We start from the raw sequence: 21,662 nt of genomic DNA, 5'->3' as shown, positions 1-21,662 counted from the left end.
ATACATATATACGACGAGCTTCTTTCAGTTTCCGTCTACCAAATCCACTCACAAGGCTTTGGTCGGCCCGAGGCTATAGTAGAAGACACTTGCCCAAGGTGCCACGCAGTGGGACTGAACCCGGAACCATGTGGTTGGTAAGCAAGCTACTTACCACACAGCCACTCCTCTGAACACTTTTCAAATTTTCGCCAGAATATTTTCAAAAAAATCTAGTTCTGATGTAGTTTTGCATACTGGGGAGTTAACTTAACCGAACAACTAAATAAACATCATCCTCTGACCGAGGATCGAACATTTTTATTGCACTTCATTAGAGAGGCGCATGCATAGTTCTATGGTTAAGAAGATTGCTTTGGACTCATGTGGGTTTCGAATTCAGTCCCAATGTGCGGCACCATGGACAACTGTCTTCTACTATAATCTAGAGTCGACCAATGCTTTGTAGGTGAATTTGGTAAACGGAGACTGTGTGGAAATTTGTCGTATGCATATACGTATATGTGTGTATGTTCCCTTACAGCGACCACTTAACCTATGTTGGTTAGTTTACGTCCCTCCGACCTAACGGCTTAGCAAAAAAAAAAAAAAAGACCGATAGAATAAGATAAGTACCAAACTTTAAAATAAAATACTTGATTTGATTTGTTCGACGAAAACCCTTCAACTGAAACCCAGTTGCGTCATTGCTACAACAGTTTTAAAAACGTTTTCTGCTCCATAAATTATTTTTTTTACATAACATCCGGGTTTTTTCTCCTGTTTAGTTACGGACGAAAGAACAGTACCATGGCCCTTGCTTATTTCCTAGACTGGTGGAAGGGCGGAAGGTATCCTCAAAACCAGAAACCTGAGACAAATGCGTTCAATGGAATGAATGAACTCCAAAAAAGACACCCAAAGAACATCTGATTTAGAACTGAGTAATTAAGATTACTGTCAAGAAAAAAAAATCGATCGAAGTTCACTGATCAGTTTCATTTTGTCCAACGTGTTCTCCCTTTTTATAAGATCGTAGAGAATGATTTAAATGAGATTTGGTTGCTATTTCTAACAAGTCGAATTGGTTGCTATTTCTAACAAGTCGAATTGGTTGCTATTTCTAACAAGTCGAATTGGTTGCTATTTCTAGTGACCCACCAGATAATGAGTCACGTCTCATGCGGCCCACTTCTCGAAAGAGTTGCTCAGGCCTGAAAGACTATCTTGGCTCGAGTGATATTTATCTCTTTACACTATGTACATTAGAAATTAAATCAGATCTCATTGTATCTGAAGTGATCTTATCAGTGATTAATATTTGCTAAAACCTGATTTTTTAATAAAGGCAGAAAAATAAATATTCATTGGACCAAGACAACTAGATTTTATTACTAGCTTTTTCTAATTGATAGATGAGCGAGGGTGTGCGAGCGTGGAATTCCTAGAAGAGAATAGTGGGACTCGACACATTATTCCGGGGCTCGGATAGCCAATAAGGTGTGGAAGGGAAGGGGCTCTAATTAGTTGTTGGTTTCCTTTACTCTTTACTCTTTTACTTGTTTCAGTCATTTGACTGCGGCCATGCTGGAGCACCGCCTTTTTAATCGAGCAAATCGACCCCGGGACTTATTCTTTTGTTAGCCCAGTACTTATTCTATCGGTCTCTTTTGCCGAACCGCTAAGTAACGGGGACATAAACACACCAGCATCGGTTGTCAAGCAATGCTAGGGGGACAAACACAGACACACAAACATACACGCACATATATATATATATATATATATATATACATATATACGACAGGCTTCTTTCAGTTTCCGTCTACCAAATCCACTCACAAGGCTTTGGTCGGCCCGAGGCTATAGTAGAAAACACTTGCCCAAGGTGCCACGCAGCGGGAATGAACCCAGAACCATGTGGTTGGTAAACAAGCTACTTACCACACAGCCACTCCTGCGCCTTTCTTTAAAAATAAAAGTAAAAATAAAATAAAATGTCCCAGATCCCTGCATTTTAAGGGCTCTGCCCACATCCGGAGCTTAATAACAGTCTTACTCCACTTTAGTAAATTTCCTTTTATAGGCCCGGGGTGAGGGGTGGAGATAATATGCATCAACAAATACGGTGGGAACTAATCAATGAGGGCGCGTCCACAGCGTAACAGCTCTCATTACAAATAGAGCAATTACGTAGATTCTACGTGATTGCTCTATCTGCTAGAAATAGCAGCCAAATTTCTCTCAAATCACACACATCAGCGTACAAAAAAGAGAATGGTCATCTTGGACAATCCGGTTCCAGATACATAAAAAAGAGACGGGTGCTTCTTCGCAGTGCTCCCTTTGGGCATGGGCACATTGGGCAGTCTAAGGGCCCAGTTCTAATTTATGTATGCTTTGACTTTCTGTCAATAAATAAATACGAAAGGGTCCAGCAGTGCACTGATTTGCCCGGGGGCTTATAATGCTGCTAAGACGACCTTGCTTCTTCGTTTGCAGGGCCCATGAAAGGTTTATATGTAAGTATATATGTGTAAGGCGGCGAGCTGGCAGAGACGTTAGCACGCCGGGCGAAATGCTTCGCGGTATTTCGCCCGTCGCTACGTTCTGAGTTCAAATTCCGCTGAGGGGTCGACTTTGCCTTTCATCCTTTCGGGGTCGATAAATTACGTACCAGTTACGCACTGGGATCGATGTAATCGACTTAATCCGTTTGTCTGTCCTTGTTTGTCCCCTCTATGTTTAGCCCCTTGTGGGCAGTAAAGAAATAGGTATTTCGTCTGCCGCTACGTTCTGAGTTCAAATTCCGCCGAGGTCGACTTTGCCTTTCATCCTTTCGGGGTCGATAAATTAAGTACCAGTTACGCACTGGGATCGATGTAATCGACTTAATACCTATGTCTGTCCTTGTTTGTCCCCTCTGTGTTTAGCCCCTTGTGGGCAGTAAAGAAATATATATGTAAGTATATGTGTGTGTGTATGAACGTAGACATTTGCTTATTTTCTCTTTACTCTGCTAATATTTGCATTGTTCTTCATTTTCTTTCGAGCTTTGTACTTTGCCTCTCGGTCGTTATATTCTTCAGACTATTCCCTCCTCCTCTTTTTCCTACTAACCTACTTTTTGTTTTTTCATCTTTTTTTCTTTCTCGCCGTTAGTTTTTTTTCTTTCTGTTTATTTACATGTTCTTCCTTTCTTTCTCTATTCCTTTGCCAATCAAATCAGCAGCAGTAGCGCACTTGATTCTCGTCAGTTTCAAAGAAGTGGGAGAGAGAGTAAAACGCGAGGAAAGAAGCGCTTATCTTCAAGATTTCATTTACATATTTCACTTCGCTCTTTAAACAAAGGTGAGTGTAAAATTAACCTTGACATAAAGTTTTACCCGTGTCAGACTAAATATATATATATACAGTAACTTTTTATTAAAATATTTTCCGTTATTTGTACTTGTCTAATTCACAACATTGTTTATTATATATGAACACATCAACGTATACATAATCGCACTTACAAGCACATGGTTATATGTACTTCGGCCTATATTTCCTCTTTAAACAACATACAAAGTTACCCTGTTAGGTTTTTACACTTAAATGCCTAAACCTAATGCCAGCTAAGATCGTATTCTCCACTTTCTTTTCTTTCTCCCCCACCCCGCCGCTTTTATTTTATTTATTTATTATTATTATTATTATTATTTTATTATTTTTGGTTGGGGCGGGACGAGTTCACTCTCTCATGATAGTCACTTTTGTTGTTATTGTTGAATTCGTCGGTGAAGAAATATATTTGTAAGAAAACAACGAAGCCCTCGATAGATTGCTTAACCATCATCGTACTCTCAAAAAAATTTAATCCTTTTCTAATTTTGGCACAAGGCCAACAACTTCGGGCGAAGAGTTTAATCGATTATATCAACCCCGGTACTCGATTGATATTTATTTTATCGACCCCGGAAGGATGAAAGACAAAGTTGACCACGGTAGGATTTGAACTCAGAACATAAAGCCGGATAAAATGCTGCTAAACATTTTGTCCGAGACGTTATTTATTATCCTTTCGCTTTCTGGTATTTTATGTACTTGATTTTATGTTGTCACTACACCCTCAGTATGGTGTTTTAGGAAATGGGTGGAAAGAAGGGAAGAAAGCTGCCAAAACAGTGTGACTCCTACATTATGGGGCCCAGTTACCCTTTGTTTTCAGAATCGGATCCTGTAGGAGTGGCTGTGTGGTAAGTAGCTTGCTTACCAACCACATAGCTCCGGGTTCAGTCCCACTGCGTGGCATCTTGGGCAAGTGTCTTCTGCTATAGCCCCGGGCCGACCAAAGCCTTGTGAGTGGATTTGGTAGACGGAAACTGAAAGAAGCCCTTCGTATATATATATATATAATATATATATATATTATATATATATATAATATATATATATATGTGTGTGTGTGTGTGTGTGTGTGTTGTGTATACCCTTTTACTTGTTTCAGTCATATGATTGTGGCCATACTGGAGCACCGCCTTTTGTCGAGCAAATCGACCCCAGGACTTATTCTTTGTAAGCCTAGTACTTATTCTATTAGTCTCTTTTGCCGAACCGCTAAGTTACGTGGACGTAAACACACCAGCATCGGTTGTCAAGCGATGTTGGGAGGACAAATACAGACACAAACATATACACACACATACATATATATATGTATGTGTGTATATATATATATATATATGTATGTGTGTATATATATATATATTATATATATATATATATATATATATATATATATATACATATATACGACGGGCCTCTTTCTGTTTTCGTCTACCAAATCCACCTCACAAGGCTTTGATCGGCCCGATGCTATAGTAGAAGACACTTGCCCAAGATGCCACGCAGTGGGACTGAACCCGGAGCTATGCGGTTCGTAAGGAAGCTACTTACCACACAGCCACTCCTACGCCAAAACAATGTGTAACGCTTACTGCACCTAGGTTTCCCAAGCGGTCACCCATCTAAGTACTAACTAGGCTCGACGTTGCTTAACTTCGGTGATGGGACGAGAACCGGTGCTTTCAACGAGATATGGCCGTAAGCCACATATATGTGTATGTGTGTGTGTGTGTCCCAACATCGTTTGACAACCGATGCTGGTGTGTTTACATCCCCGTAACTTAGCGGTTCGGCAAAAGAGACCGATAGAATAAGTACTAGGCTTGTTAAGAATAAGTCCTGGGGTCGATCTACTCGACTAAAGGCGGTGCTCCAGCATGGCCACAGTCAAATAACTGAAACAAGTAAAAGGGTAACCAAAAACGTGGGATTCCGTAACAAACCAATATATATATATCCATTTTACCGAAAGTTATGACGGAAAAATCGGATCTTGTGAATTTTCCGAAAGTCCCCTCCCCACCACCAGCGCGCATTTTTTTTTTTTCATATTCGTTTTCTACATACTTGTTAACACCCACCAGGCTGGTTTTTTTTTTTTGTTTTGTTCCCAGGTGAAGATCTTTATATTGACCGTTTCTTCTACCGTAATCCCAGGGTTTGTTGTCCAAAGCCTTGGCAGGGAAACTATGTGGAAGCTTATCGGAAGAATCGCTCCTGTTCCTGGGTAGTAGTATTAAGCCATTGCCCATTTTATTATCACCATATGGTCTTCGGTGTCTTTAGCGGGGTCTGCTCTATTACAAGTATTCGAGCTAAGTCTCTAGTCTGAGGATGATGTTTTCCCTTCCTCTTACCAGTTTCAGAAGCTTAGAAGAAAGTTCATCGGTGCTTTACTTCCACTTTTAACGAAGTCAGATACATACGCTGTGTTTGTATATATTTGGTGGAACAAGCTCAATACATGTCGGTTGTGGGGGAGAGAAATAAAATACATTTTGTTGGAGTAACGGTTATGGATTAAATATTTATATTCACTCTGTAGCTTATCTCTAAATATATTTCTTTATTTACCTATAAAAAGGTTTACATAGAGGGGACGTTACAAGGACTGACAAGGGACATGTAGGGTACAGACACGCTTCTTATATACAAGATGGAAAGGCAGATGGATTTACATATATTCTACGGATGGGAGTTAAAAATATACGTGATGATTGGATGGAAATTGGGTTCCGGGTTAGTGAATTAACCCGCCAGTTGGTTATCCCTTTTGGTAAACTTTTCCCTTTCTTTTATGCCCCGACCGACCGTGCAAGCACAGCCTCGTGCATTCTCATCTTTCTTACCACTGTCATCCATCTTTTTCCAAACGCTCATTGCAGCAGGATCCTCCCCTCCAGACGGATCTTGCTGGACAGGTGGGCGGCGAAGTAATTCACCAGCCCACGTCTGGAAATGAATTGACCTATCGCAATAATCTCTTTCGCTCGCGTCTTCCATACCACATCTTTCAGTATGGCTACTACGCAGAGAAAAGCTACCTTCTTTTCTTTGGTGAAAGAGGAAGGTGGTACAATCTTTATCATGGACTCAGACGAGAGCCGTACTCTTTCTGCATCCGACTTCAGTTGTTCGGCAAAGGCCATCAACTCCCTCAACTCCTCACAGAGTACGAAGGCGTGCGTAATCGTTTCACTGGCTCACCCGCACCTCGGACACGTGGGGGAAGTGTCAAAACCATGCCTTGACAACCTTTCTCGAACCGGTAAAGCCGATCGGTAGCACAACCAGGTCAAAGATTTCTGGTGTAACTTATCTCTATATACTTTATTCTAAGTGACCGAACAGATTATTTTTGAACTTGTCACTCCTGGAATATATATAATGCATCCCATTGATAAGAGTCAAAAAGCTTGAAACATCGATGTTTGGGATTCCTGACAGATGGCGACACTGAACAAACCGGGTGTTTTCACACCATTTTACCATAAAAACGATATTTTCTCTACGGTAATTGCAGTGAATTTGTTTTTTAGCTGTTGCCATATGTCACAAACATATTTCAAGTAATCTAAATTTTGCTTATGTTTAAACACTGCTTGGCGCTAACATTTCGTTATATAAATAAATAAATATATTTCAGGAAGAGAGAGAGACGCAGGAGTGGCTGTGTGGTAAGTAGCTTGCTTACCAACCACACGGTTCCGGGTTCAGTCCCACTGCGTGGCACCTTGGGCAAGTGTCTTCTACTATAGCCTCGGGCCGACTAAAGCCTTGTGAGTGGATTTGGTAGACGGAAACTGAAAGAAGCCCGTCGTATATATGTATATGTGTGTGTGTGTGTGTTTGTGTGTCTGTGTTTGTCCCCTTAGCATTGCTTGACAGCCGATGCTGGTGTGTTTACGTCCCCTTAACTTAGCGGTTCGGCAAAAGAGACCGATAGAATAAGTACTGGGCTTACAAAGAATAAGTCCCGGGGTCGATTTGCTCGACCAAAAGGCGGTGCTCCAGCATGGCCGCAGTCAAATGACTGAAACAAGTAAAAGAGAGAAAAGAGAAAGAGAGAGAAATGATTTTATTATTCTTAATCGGCAGAAACTTTCGGCTCGTGAGTCACTTTTGTGACTTTCTGCCTATCAAAAATTATGCATAAATGTATATCCGTTCATTTACAAAACATCTTTGGCCGTTGGTAAAAACAAACAAACAAACAAAAAACAATTTATTGACGAAACACGAAACAAAACCGAGCTGAGGGAGATTAACTGAAATGTTAGAAAAGCGAACAAAATGTGTTCTAAAATAACAAGAGATTTAGGTTCAGACAGTTGACTTAATTATCTGTTGTTATTGACATAACATTAATGTTACGTTAGCTTAGCTGCCTTGCTTGTCTACATATCCTATAATAGATTGTGTTGCTTGTACAGAACAGTTTTAGATTTTCATGGTTTTAAGTAAAACAGTAAAATATGATCATACTATCGTACGGACAATCGATAATAATCATCATGAGGTTGTGAGCTCGAATCCCGGACCGGGCTGCGTGTTGTGTTCTTGAGCAAGACACTTTATTTCACGTTGCTCCAGTTCACTCAGCTGTAGAAATGAGTTGCGACATCACTGGTGCCAAGCTGTATCGAACTTTGTGTTTCCCTTGGATAACACTGGTGGCGTGGAGAGGGAAGGCTGGTATGCATGGGCGACTGCTGGTCTTCTATAAACAACCTTGCCCGGACTTGTGTCTAGGAGGGTAACTTTCTAGGTGCAATCCCATGGTCATTCATGACCGAAAGAGGTCTTTACCCTAATAATAATAATAATAATAATGATGATGATGATAATAGGCACAAGGCCTGAAATTTTAGGAGCGGAGTAAGTCGATTACATAGACTCCAGTACTCAACAGGTACTTATTTCATCGACCACGAAAAGACGAAAGGCAAAGTCGACCTCGGCGGAATTTGAACACAGAACATCAAGAATGACGAAATGCGGTTAAGTATTTTGTTCAGCGTGCTGACGATTCTACCAGCTCGCTGAATAATAACAGAGACTACGAGATATTTGAATGTACCGCCACATTTAGGTTAGCTTTTTTTATGTATTTGGAACGCGCGCACACACGCGCCTATCCTTCAGTCTTTAAGGATTTCGGCCATGCCCAAGAACTGCCTTCAAAGATTTTAATTGAACAAATCGACCCCAGTGCTTTTTTTTTTTTTAAATCGGGTACTTATTCTGTCGATCTTTTTTGCCGAATCGCTATTTTACGAGGACGTAAAGAAACCAGCACTGGTTGTTGGTTGTCAAACTGTAGTGGGAAGAAGCACAAACACAAATATATACACATACATATATATATATATATATATATATATATATATATACACATACACGCACATACAACGGGCTTCGTTCAGTTTCCGCCTACCAAATCCACTCCCAAGGCTTTGGTCGACCCGAGGCTATAGAAGAAGACACTTGCCCAATGTGTCACGCAGTGGGACTGAACCTGGAACCATGTGGTTAGTAAGTAAGCTACTTACCACACAGCCACTCCTAGATATTCTATAGAGCTTATAGCCAGCACTGATTTTTGCTGCAACGTTTCGTATCGAGACATCAGATGTAAACGGTTGATGTGATCAAAGACAAAAGTGGGTGATGAGTGTATATACCATATTTCGGGGATTGTTGCCGCTTCTTCGGCATAAGAAAGTACCACGTACCTACAAATCTTTAATGTTTACGTGTAACCAATGGTGGCTCGAGTGTAGGCACTACAGAACTGCAGCACCCCCTATTTGCACTCAATATTATCGATAACATTAAATATAATGAGTCCTTTTTTTCTTTTATTCTTTCTTTTTACTTGTACATTATATAACCCTTAAGCTTACTGTCAGAAGCCATCCCCTAGTTTATGAAAACAATACAAAAATCCTTGTATAGAACTGTGCGCTTCACAGCTCCAGTGACGCGGTGTTTGGTTGTTGTGCGCATGCTCACATTCCGAGATAGGAATCTGCACGCTAGGGAGACAGAGCACTGTGGTTCACGCAGTGCCAACCCTTGTGTGCTGGTGAAAAGTGGTGTTTCTTTTTGACTCCGCGTGTGTTGTGCTTAAAAACATGTTTATATTAAATGTGATAAAGTATAGAATTATATAATAATCCTGCTTCCTGCTACAGTGTTCCTGTCAGGATTTGAAAAATAGGGCACATTCTCCCCCTACACCACACACATACACATACACCACACACATACACATACACATGCAATAAAAGTCAAATCTCTTGTTTGCTGTTGTTCTTTTTGTGTTTTTTGGGGGGGAGGGTGTTTTGTTAATCATATGGCTTTGGAAGAACTTTTTAGAGTCATTACTTTATTTGACCAAACTCCCGCGTTTACTTCATTTAAAGCCTCTTTAAATGAAGTAATAAATATATATCATGAAATTATTGTATACAGTGCTCAGGTGCACCACAACATGTCAAAAGTGCGTATAAAGCATATGCAGTAATGCACAAATGTCTGGAAAACGAACAGTGTATGAGTCAGATACATGCTTGCGTGTGGAGGGGGGATCGGGTGTAGTGTTGGCGAATCTCAGGAAGCATGGAAGTTTTTAAGGATGCAGTGCTCCGACAACTAACAACTGATGCCGGCAGTCTGTTCCATGCTTCAGCAACTCTCAGCGTGAAAAAATGTTTCCTGAAGTCATGGGAGCTGTGCTGTTTTCTGACTTTGTAAACATGTCCACGGGTGTTAGACGGGTGGAGTTTGAAAAGGTGCTCAGAGTTATTGTTTGTAAGATGTTTAATAATTTTATGGGTGTCGGAGTTTCAATGTGTCCATACCCGGGGAAGTAAGGCGTTCAGAATAATGTCAGCCTAGCCCCTTTCAGAAAACACAAACGCTACTCATTCATATCAAGAAAAATATTTTTTTAAAAACTTTTCCATGAACAAAACACAAATTAGGGCCCTTGCAGTCGCGAAAGCACATCTTAGCCACATCACAATGACGGACCCTTTTCTCCAGCCCATAGCAATTATTGACATTCTACAAAGTCCACGGTGGGTCCACAATGGAGTATTGCTCTCACACTCAATTTCCTGTGATGTGTTGGTGGCTGCTAACATCGGAAAAACCAAAACAAATCCTGACGTCATAACCTCTTCACACTGGACGATCCCGTAGAGTTTCATTTTCACGTCACACCTACATCAGTAGTCGTGTCCTACTTAATAACATTCTTACTGAAACAAAATTAATGAATGTAAAATACTATTGCGTATAACTAATAATATATTTCGCGTAATATAAGAGAAATGAGTTTTAAAAAATTGTTTAGAATGTGTTATGGCGCCTTTTTTAAGTACTCGCTCTTACTAACTTTAGAACCTGGCTGCTCTGTTGTCTGAAACCGCTCACTTGTGGACTCCTCCCATCTTTTAGATTAGTGGTTTCTTCAATGGCGTGTAATTAAGTGCACAGACTATACAGAGAAGCCACATTATGTAGGTGTGTTTGCTGTAGTTGAAGGTATGTTATGTTATAAAAACACTAAAGGTGGACTGCCAATTTGGTTACTGCACATGGCGGCTTAAATCCGCTCTACACCTTAGGGTTTCTTATCAGAAACTCTTTCTACACCTTAGGGTTTCTTATCAGAAACTCTTTCTGTCCCACAGTCTATCAACTCCGGTGTGCTCAAGGTTTTTGTACTCATTCTCTACTCAGCTTAGCTTTCTCTTCTCTTCCATCGATTTATTGCGGTTATGTCCAGCATCGCCACTATCCTTCATTTTTCCTCAGCTTACTCCAGCCAAGAACTATCTACTCACAACCAAGACACCACACGCTAAATTTCCGTGCTGACTCCAAGAACAGAGACCCCAAAAGCCTTTTTAAATGAAGCAATGTCAGTCTTGTCTCTTTCAATACCAAGAAAACCCAAACGCTACTCATTCATATCAAGAAAAATATTTTTTTTAACTTAACCATGAGCAAAACGCAAATTAGGGCCCTTGCAGTCGCTAAAGCACATCTTAGCCACATCACGATGACGGACCCTTTTCTCCAGCCCATAGCAATTATTGACATTCTACAAAGTCCACGGTGGGTCCACAATGGAGTATTGCTCTCACATTGAGGACGGTGCTACTACAGTTACGCATAGACAGCCTAAATCGCATCACTCATATATACTAGTCTCTGGGTCACAGATATGCTGTCTCCTCTCTTCTTTTCTATCACTACTACAGTATCTCACTATTACTTAGGATCTCTCTTGGCGAAAGCACATCCTTAACAGCTAGCCACATCCTAATGAATAGTATTTCTCTCAAGGGAAAGTACATATTTCAGCCTATAGCAGGTAGGGTTCATACTACATGTTACAGCACCCCATCCCTAGTTTCTCCTACTCTCATCACCTTTATGTCTAATCACCCACCCCCGGTGCAGCACTAATCACTACGCCTAGTTCTTCCTTCCTTCCTTGCCAAAATGTCGGTCTCTGGAATTGACTTGCAGTGGTTCGTGGAGAATATTAAGGGGTGAACCGCTCTGGTTTGTGGGCACTACCCCTTCCTTCAAATCCTGCAAGTAAAAAAATAGAAAAGTTGACGAAAAGTCATTTTGCTGATTCAGTCACACAAATTTATCTTTTGAAACACGCCAACGGTAGGCCATTCGGTATACGGTTTCATTTTCTCTCCAACTGGTTCACCCCCTTCTCTCCCTCATTCTCTCTCTTCCCCTCTCTCTCTCCCTTTTCTCTTTCGCTCACACTAGTGTGATGTTGGTAGCAGAAACAACTATAATTTTCATACATTCTTAAATAGTTCTTAACAGAAACTCCTCTTTCAATTAGGTTATTGGGTCAACCTCAAGTAGTCTTCCATTGTACTTCAAATATTTTTTGCTGCTTATTCACCTAATTTTGTTTTACATTTTGTTTTTCCTGTTTTTATTTGTTTTGGCCTGACTTTGTTTTCCCCTTTTATAATTGCTATTGGCAGATTTCTTGTGGTTCGATATGGATATTATCGATTTCCACAAAAGGCATTTATCATTTTCTTTTTTTCCTAAGAGTTCGCTCTCTCTTGCTAAGAGGTTTTAATCTTCACGCACGATGGACAAGACATTCAAAAGTTGCCACGTGCTTATTCGCTTGGTAGGCTGAACTACTGCTACTACTGACTCGCTGCTTTTTGTCAACTTTATAAAGAAGAAATATATTAAACGCATATGTATGAGAATAAAAATTTTTTATCTACAGATGCAATAATACCTATTTCTTTATTACCCACAAGGGGCTAAACACAGAGGGGACGAACAAGGACAGACATAGGTATCAAGTCGATTACATCGACCCCAGTGCGTAACTGGTACTTAATTTATCGACCCCGAAAGGATCACTTTGCGAAGACCCGCTTTACGAAATTTCGGATTTGCGAGTTTTATTTTTCAAGTACAAGATCCACATTTTGAATGAAGTGCGAAAGTTTCTAACTACCATAACAAATTGCTTCTCCGTATTACCGAGAAATTTATAGAGCAAAAAAAAAGCTTCTTCTAAGCAAACAACTCTAGACTTAATTAAATCTCAGAATGAGAGCATAATTAAATCTCAGAATGAGATTGAAACAGTAATCGCTCGATAATGTAAAGTATAGAAGCCATCTTATCATGGCTAACCACATTGGGGAGGGGGGTGTTACTGTAGCTTTATAGCCCCAAGAGATCTTCGTCTCTAGCTGGCTTTAGACACAATATCAGTGTCCTTGGAGTATTTGCAAAGGGAGGCCATCCCTTCCTCGCAGTTTTCTATAAAAAGAAATCTACCATTCCAGCTACGAGCGCTTGTGAATTGGCGATCGCGTCTACAAGTGAAAGTGTGCGCGAGTCTAGTGCCAGTGAAAGTAATTCAGAAAATGATATTTTTTTATTACAAATGACCTTGACATTTTTTTCACTTTACATAAAATATCAATTACATTCTACTGTTGTTTTATTGCCATTCATTTACAAGTATTATAAATTTTATTGGTAAAACATTTTTCTGGGAACGAATTACGATTTATAACGTTGCTACTATGGGAAATTATTGCTCTACTCTACGAGTTTTCACTTTACGAACGGCCTCCGGGAACAAATTAACTCGTATACCGAAGCACTACTGTATTGTGCTTCTTATATGGCTTAAATTTCTCTTTCCCAGATGAACAAGTATCTGGAACCAGTTTATGTTTTTAAATACATACATACATACATACATACATACATACATACATGCATACAACGTACTACGTGTCTGTGTGCGCGCGCGTTTGTGTATGTGTTTGTATGTGTGTGCATTTGTGTATGTGCTGTGTGAGTGAAACAGAAATGGGTTGAACGACATTCTTTAAATAAAGAACGTCCATTTTCTGTTATTCATCGGTTTATATAAACTCTACGGATACTATGGAATCTTGATGTATATAAAGCAACAAGAGCATTCACACTGTATGATGACATCCGATAGCCAGTAACTGTGGACGAGCTTTGCATAACATGCTACAAGATTTTTACTCACCTCTTATTTAATTTACATATATATATATATATATTATATATATATATATAAATATATATAAATACAAATTGGGACAAGAACGCAAAGCACTCAAATAGACGACACAAAAAACGGACGGGTCATTCGAAGCCTCTAATCTTCAGTCAAGAACCGCATCATCCTCGCAATTTCGGCTGATATATATATATATATATATATATATATATAGATATATATATATAATATGCTAGTTGAATGACCCGGCGTTGCCCGGGTTACTGCTGGTCTTATTCAGATTAGTAAACAATGAATATGAAGATATATTCTCACAACTATTTCAAAATATCTATATTTTATATAAAAATATCCAAATTGTAATGATAATAGAATTTCAAACTGAAAATCTGTTGAAACACCTCAGGGTACACAGTATTCATTTTGTTATTCTTTTGTTGGTGTCGAAATGAATAAATTGTTGCTGCTTCCAACTCGCGAGTAAGCAACATAGAGTTGACCGTGTGAGAAGCATGTAGTAGAGAGATCAAGTACAACTACCTTGAGAGATTGACCCCTAAGATTTGTTAATTGAAATACCTATGCTCTTCAACAGAAAGGAATAAGAGAAAATAAACAGAGAGAATATTAAAAAAACCTATAGATTTAGCGATCAAAATACGATGGGCTTCTTTCAGTTTCCATCTACCAAATTCATTCTCAAGGCTTTGGTCGGTCCAAGGCCATAGTAGAAGACACTTGCCCTAGGTGTCACACAGTGGGGCTGAACCCGGAACCATGTGGTTAGGAAACAAACTTCTTAACACATACCCACTTCTGTACACGTGTGTGTGTGTGTGTGTGTGTGTGCGCGCACGTGTGTGTGTGTGTGTGTGTGTGTGTGTATAAGGATAAGATCGTTAATTTAAAATAAAATAACGAAGTGGCTAGCATGGAAAAAAATTACCTTCAAAGGATCATGGCTGCTATTTTCAGCATGGTGGTATCTCGTAGATGCCCTAATTTATAATTTAAAATATACATATATATATATATATATATATATATATATATATATATATATATATATATATATATATATATATATAGGCAGTATTAAGACAGTATTAATACTGAGAGGTAATGTTTATCCCCACTTAAACGTGGATGTTCTCTTAGAACAAACTATACTACGGCAGTTGCCATGAGAGAAACTCTCGTATTGGCTTTTGGTGCGGAATATACTCTTGTTTATATTGTTAGATAACTCCCACAGCCGTCTCCAGAGCTGAGACCACCAGATCATGTGATTTCGACCTTCTTTGATCTTGTCAATGATGGACGCTAGAAATAGCAGCAATATATAGAATAACAGTGCTAGAACAGGCTCTAGTACCGCGATTAGCCAATGAGCTTGTTAAAAAAATATTTATTTAATGGCATTACTTTTAATTATTTTTATACATGCATATATATCGCTTAGGTATAGCGATATTAATAACCCGCTGTTAGGACTCGATATACATATGCTTCAGAGAAATGCGTTGGTAGAGTACAGAGCATAAAAGAGATTATATAAATGACAAGGGAACAAGAAATTATGTAATGTACTTCATTAGCTTAGACCTGTTTCTGCTATACTTGTGGCGGCGAGCTGGCAGAAACGTTAGCGTGTCGGGCGAAATGCTTAGCGGTATTTCGTCTGTCGTTACGTTGTGAGTTCAAATTCCGCCGAGGTCTACTTTGCCTTTCATCCTTTGGGGGTCGATAAATAAAGCACCAGTTTCGCACTGGGGTCGATGTAATCGACTTGGTCCCTTTGTCTGTCCTTGTTTGTCCCCTCTATGTTTAGCCCCTTGTGGGCAGTAAAGAAATATATACTTGTGTATCGTCTTACAGTCTCTGACAGAAGCTATGAAGTGATACACAAACACTCAACTATAAGTACAATGCTTCTTATGGTGGAAATAACTGTAAGCTAATGAAGTTTATAACATAATTTCTTGTTCCTTTCTCATTTATATAATCTCTTAACGTGTGTGTGAGAGAGAGCGAGAGAGAGAGAGGTGGGGAGAGATCATTTATACAATGTGTGTTATAAATATACGGATTCAGTAACTGGAAAGGCCCTCTCAGTAGTGCCGTTTTAAGGCATTAGTATATTAGTCGATTGTCTGGAGAACCCTCCATCTTAGTGGCTTAGTGGTCCCATTGCCAGCCTATGTTGTGGTTGTGAATCTGGGAATCCCACTACATGGTTTTGCTCCAGAGACCCATAATGCTGTTAAACCGGTTTTGCCTCACAAGCCTATTTTCTAAATATGAACCCATATTGTAGATATAGATAGGAGCACTCCGTCGGTTGCGACGATGAGGGTCCCAGCTGATACGATCAACAGAACAGCTTGCTCGTGATATTAACGTGCAAGTGGCTGAGCACTCCACAGACACGTGTACCATGAACGTAGTTCTCGGGGGAGATTCAGCGTGACACAGAGTGTGACAAGGCTGGCCCCTTTGAAATACAGGTACAACAGAAACAGGAAGAAAGAGTGAGAGAAAGCTGTGGTGAAAGAATACAGCAGGGATCACCACCATCCCCTGCCGGAGCCTCGTGGAGCTTTAGGTGTTTTCGCTCAATAAACACTCACAACGCCCGATCTGGGAATCAAAACCGCGATCCTCCGACCGCGAGTCCGCTGCCCTAACCACTGGGCCATATTGCATTGGTAATGTCATATTGTATTGGTAATGTCATAATTATGGGACTGTCAAAATAGCACGATTCTACAGCTGACGCAATTCCTCGTAAAAAGTTTTGTTTTGTATTATTATAGTAGCATTCTGCTGTCATCAGTTGCAGTTGCAGTTTGTGAGGAGAGGTAAATGAATCATAACTGTCACTAACAGTGAAACCATTCTTATTTACTTAATTTAAACAAAAACGAGCCGAGAGAAATAACTCGGTGACAAGTGGCATGTCTTTGAACAACGTAGACAATTACAGGATATCAAATACAATACAACATAAATAAATTCTTGATATAAATCAAGAATTCATGTTGTAAAATTTTCTCCACTTCTGGACGATGTCTGATAATTACCAAATGGCAAGCTCCACTTGAAAAGGGGAGATAATCTCAGGATTCAAAAATTTCCCAAAACTGACATGCCACTAAGGAAAAGGATAGATGTATTGTTTGGATAAAAGAAGACAGTCATGTTTAATAGCACAACAAATTGCCCGGCGAATTTCTGGTTCAATAGCACGACAAGCTGCCCGACCTTATCTCCAGTAGTAAAGGTACATAGACTTAATTCTATTCCCAAGCAGCTGTAAAAAAGTTTTATCGGTAGGCTCTTTTTAAGCAGCTTGAATAATGTGACTAGATATACTCAGAATAAAACACGGGATGTATGGAGACAACTAAAATGATTTTGATCATTGGTTTGCTCGAACAGATGAGACCTGCTGCAACCAGACTATGATCTAAGACCTAAACAACAATACAATATGAATTCATTCTTTATGAACTTTGTCCTTAACATGATCTCGTTACTTCACCGAAATAGTCATCAAAAAGCAATGTATATGCAACGGTATCGAATTTTGGTTGTAACGGGAGAAATTGATTTGAAAACAATAAATATGATATGCTGGGGTCAGCAGTTGTAACGATCAAAAGTTGTTGTTATAACAGCAAGTTGTAAGATGTTTAAGATGAACAATGCATGAAGTTTTAAGGAAGTATTTATTTACCGTTACGATACAATACCATGCCTCGACGGGCAGGTTTTGATAAATCCAAAAGCATGCGAAGTAAAGTTTGTGTCCTCTTCATTGTTTAGTAGTAATTGCTGAGACAGAATGATGTTGTAAGAGAACAGAATTAGAGCTAGAGAGAAGTGTTGGGTGTTGCCTGACAGTAAACTTCAAATTCTCCCTCTGACCAATGTTCTTGCTGGTCAGCCAGACTTCGTCGTCACCGAAGCGGCTACTTGGTTGAATCGTCACCGAAATGGTGACTAACTGGTTTTTGCTTATATAACTATCCAGAAGGATAGATATATCATTGAGAACAATAGATTTAGTTGGTGGTCCTGTTACCCTATTCTAGCTTTTGGTGAAGTAGAAGAGGTTAGAAAGGGTCAAGTGGTGAAGGCATTATTTCCGCCTAGCTAAAGGCATCAGGAAAATGTAAAACTGCTGACAGAGAAAAACCATTGTTCCACCGTAGAAAATTTTCTGTTGCAGTGTTGATTTAAATTTGGCTATGGTGGATCGAATCCACTTCATGCATGTAAGATTCACAACATATAGGCGCAGGAGTGGCTGTGTGGTAAGTAGCTTGTTTACCAACCACATGGTTCCGGGTTCAGTCCCACTGCGTGGCACCTTGGGCAAGTGTCTTCTACTATTGCCTCGGGCCGACCAAAGTCTTGTGAGTGGATTTGGTAGACGGAAACTGAAAGAAGCCCGTAGTATATATGTTTATATATATATATATATATATGCGTGTGTGTGTTTGTGTGTCTGTATTTGTCCCCCTAGCATTGTTTGACAATCAATGCTGGTGTGTTTATGTCCCCGTTACTTAGCGGTTCGGCAAAAGAGACCGATAGAATAAGTACTGGGCTTACAAAAGAATAAGTCCCGGGGTCGAGTTGCTCGATTAAAGGCGGTGCTCCAGCATGGCCGCAGCCAAATGACTGAAACAAGTAAAAGAGTATGTATTAATTACATACATCAGGAATCTAAGTGCATCTAGGTTGATGGATTTAGTTGCCTTGGTTAAAAACCGCTTGTACAAAGCTTGTGTGTGTGTGATGTAAGATAAAAACTCGAGTGTTAAACGCAATGCACGATGCAAACGAAAAACATAACTCCATCGAGTCAGTGAAGGACTCCAATGTCTAACATTGGCTTTGATAGAAATGGGATGAGGTATGCACGTGAATGACATTCCCCAACTTTTCAGCTCACGTTGTTGCTTACAGCATCTACCTTCCCCACCATTTCCCACCTCAAGCTCACGAACATCAGCGCACCCCTAATATCTAAAAACCCTTTTCTATCAGCGTATAGAAGCAACCTCACACCGGTTAACAAAATTTGGCCTGTATTCGAACCTGAGACCGTTCCAAATGATCTTTAAATCCCGTATGAAAAACAAGATGAAAACTAATACATAAATTACATTGCCATGGATTTCTATTATTAAAAAGTATTGTTTTTCTCAAAACCAATGCGCACACGCAACTTGCATCTGCAGTTCGCCCTTGCTACTAAAAAGCTTTGTTAGTGCTCTGCGTAACAGCTCGACCTACTAAAAATAGCATGTAAAAGCTGAAGGCTAGGCCTTTCTGTTTTTTTATATGACAGTATAAACAAAACAAGTATGTGCTTAGTGCACAGAGAGAAGAGAGAATAACAAAGGTTATGTTATATCTTTTTCCAGTACCAGATTTATATTAGTGCAAACTGGGCTGCACGACCAATGCCACACAAAAATATGATAACTTTTTTTTAAATATCGGCATTCACATACATATTTGTATAGTCAGTACACACACCACACACACAAACAACACCACACTCATACGTAAATAATATTAAAGGGTTGTCAATTTAGCATATTTTATGCTAGATCTAGCATTTTTATTTTCAACATTTAGCAGAAAATTTTTGAATTTAGCATTTAGCAGGGAAAATAAGGTTTAAAATTTTATTTACCATTTTTCTCTGATCATGACATTTCCACAATAGTTGCCCTTTTTCCTTCTTTTCCTTCCTTTTCTATACTTTTCGTTAAAGTATCTTACAGCCAAAGTTTCGTACTATCGGCTATTTTTGTTTTCTTTTACTTGTTTCAGTCATTTGACTGCGGCCATGCTGGAGCACCGCCTTTAGTCGAGCAAATCGACCCCGGGACTTATTCTTTGTAAGCCCAGTACTTATTCTATCGGTCTTTTTTGCCGAACCGCTAAGTGACGGGGACTTAAACACACCAGCATCGGTTGTCAAGCAATGCTAGGGAGACAAACACAGACATACACACACACACACACACATATATATATATATATATATATATATATTATATATATATATATATATATATACATATACGATAGGCTTCTTTCAGTTTCCGTCTACCAAATACACTCACAAGGCATTGGTCGGCCCGGGGCTATAGCAGAAGACACTTGCCCAAGATGCCACGCAGTAGGACTGAACCCGGAACCATGTGGCTGGTTAGCAAGCTACTTACCACACAGCCACTCCTGCGCCTATTGTTGAATTTTTCTTTCATTTTCATAAAACTTCAAAGGAAAGTTTACCAAAAGGAAGTTTATATGAACTTTTCCAGTCCACTCCCCACCCACCCCCGCTTGGATACAGAGTGGTGCTGGTGGGGGAGGGAGAGGGAAAAGGTAACTCATGTCCTCCATACTCTACCAACATGCCAAAGGTAACTTGGGTCAACTTGACATCTGCAGCTTAATCAGATAGATGTGTGTGTGTGTGGAGGGGGGTGAGTGTGTGTATGCCCATGTATTTTTTTTTTGTATGTAAGCATATGGATATGAAAATAAACAGATCAACATACAGACGGATAGGTACATAGGTTATAAGAACAGACAAGCACACATATGCAAATGGAGACTGACACACGTGACCATATATACACACACACTTTACTCCACACAAGGACACATATGGAGACACGGGTCCACACATATAGAGATGCACATCCATACATACAAACATGGTGCATAGTTGCACAACACACAGAGAGACATGTACACACAAGGAGACAGAGATGCATACATATACAGACACATGCTAATACACACACACATATACATAGAACATACACAAACACGGACATGCAAGCACATGAATATACAGGATGCATACATATAGATACACACACATACATACATACATACATACACATGCATACATACATACATACATACATACATACATACATGCATAGGCACACACACTGACCCACACACATATGCACAAACAAACAAAAAGGAACCCAGTGTAAATAACAGAGTCAAAACTATTGAAAAGATTGCAAAATTTTAGGAAAATAAAAATAAGAAATAAGTGGAAATTTTACTGGTGAGTGTGTTACATTATAAGGCACAAAAAGAAAATGACTCTCCCCAGACACAACAGTTTTAGGTGTATCATCTGCATATTTTTAGGCTAATTACACACGCCTAACATGCAGACGATAATATGAGTTATATTACTGTGACCGACCGGGCTATCAGATGTTACTACACATTGCTGGTCACAATGCGCTTCGTATTGTTTTAGCCTTCAAATGACGCTACCCCGTAGGCCAACAGAAGAAAGAGTGAGAGAAAGTTGTGGCGAAAGAGTACAGCAGGGTTCGCCACCAGCCCTGTGGAGCTTTAGGTGTTTTCGCTCAATAAACACACACACAACGCCAAGTCTGGGAATCGAAACCGCGATCCTCCAACCGCGAGTCCTAACCACTGGGCCATTGCGTCTCCATAGTATAAGTTATATAAATACATGTATTTGGTCCAAGTACGAACATGATCAGCTGGTGTGTATGTGTATGCGCGCGCACACACGCGCGCGCGCGCACGCATGCATACATATAGTCGTATGCATGGCTGTGGTAACAAGATTGCTTCCCAACTACATGGTTTGGAGTTCAGTCCCATTGCGTGGCATTTT

At 39.8% G+C, this 21,662-nt stretch overlaps 1 protein-coding gene and 1 non-coding gene across 4 annotated transcripts in view; one reads left to right on the top strand and one right to left on the bottom strand.

Annotated features, from left to right (window-relative positions):
* Window positions 1–21,662, top strand: part of LOC115210827 (retinol dehydrogenase 14-like) — a 37,419-nt gene that overhangs the window by 5,511 nt on the left and 10,246 nt on the right. For 2 of the 3 annotated variants that reach the window (XM_036502577.1, XM_029779574.2), the window contains one exon: window positions 3,212–3,330. The gene's annotated coding sequence lies outside the window, so the exon portion shown is untranslated. Of the gene's footprint in view, window positions 1–3,208; window positions 3,331–21,662 lie in introns of all 3 variants that reach the window. The other variant, XM_036502578.1, reaches the window with a different exon arrangement.
* LOC115211223 lies at window positions 4,952–5,070 on the bottom strand. Its single transcript, XR_003881543.1, has one exon. It is a non-coding gene; the product is annotated as a 5S ribosomal RNA (ribosomal RNA).

Source organism: Octopus sinensis, linkage group LG4, assembly GCF_006345805.1.
Source record: "Octopus sinensis linkage group LG4, ASM634580v1, whole genome shotgun sequence".
NCBI classification, from domain to species: domain Eukaryota; kingdom Metazoa; phylum Mollusca; class Cephalopoda; order Octopoda; family Octopodidae; genus Octopus; species Octopus sinensis.
Note: the sequence above shows the minus strand (reverse complement) of the source record. Positions and strands in the feature narration are given on the sequence as shown.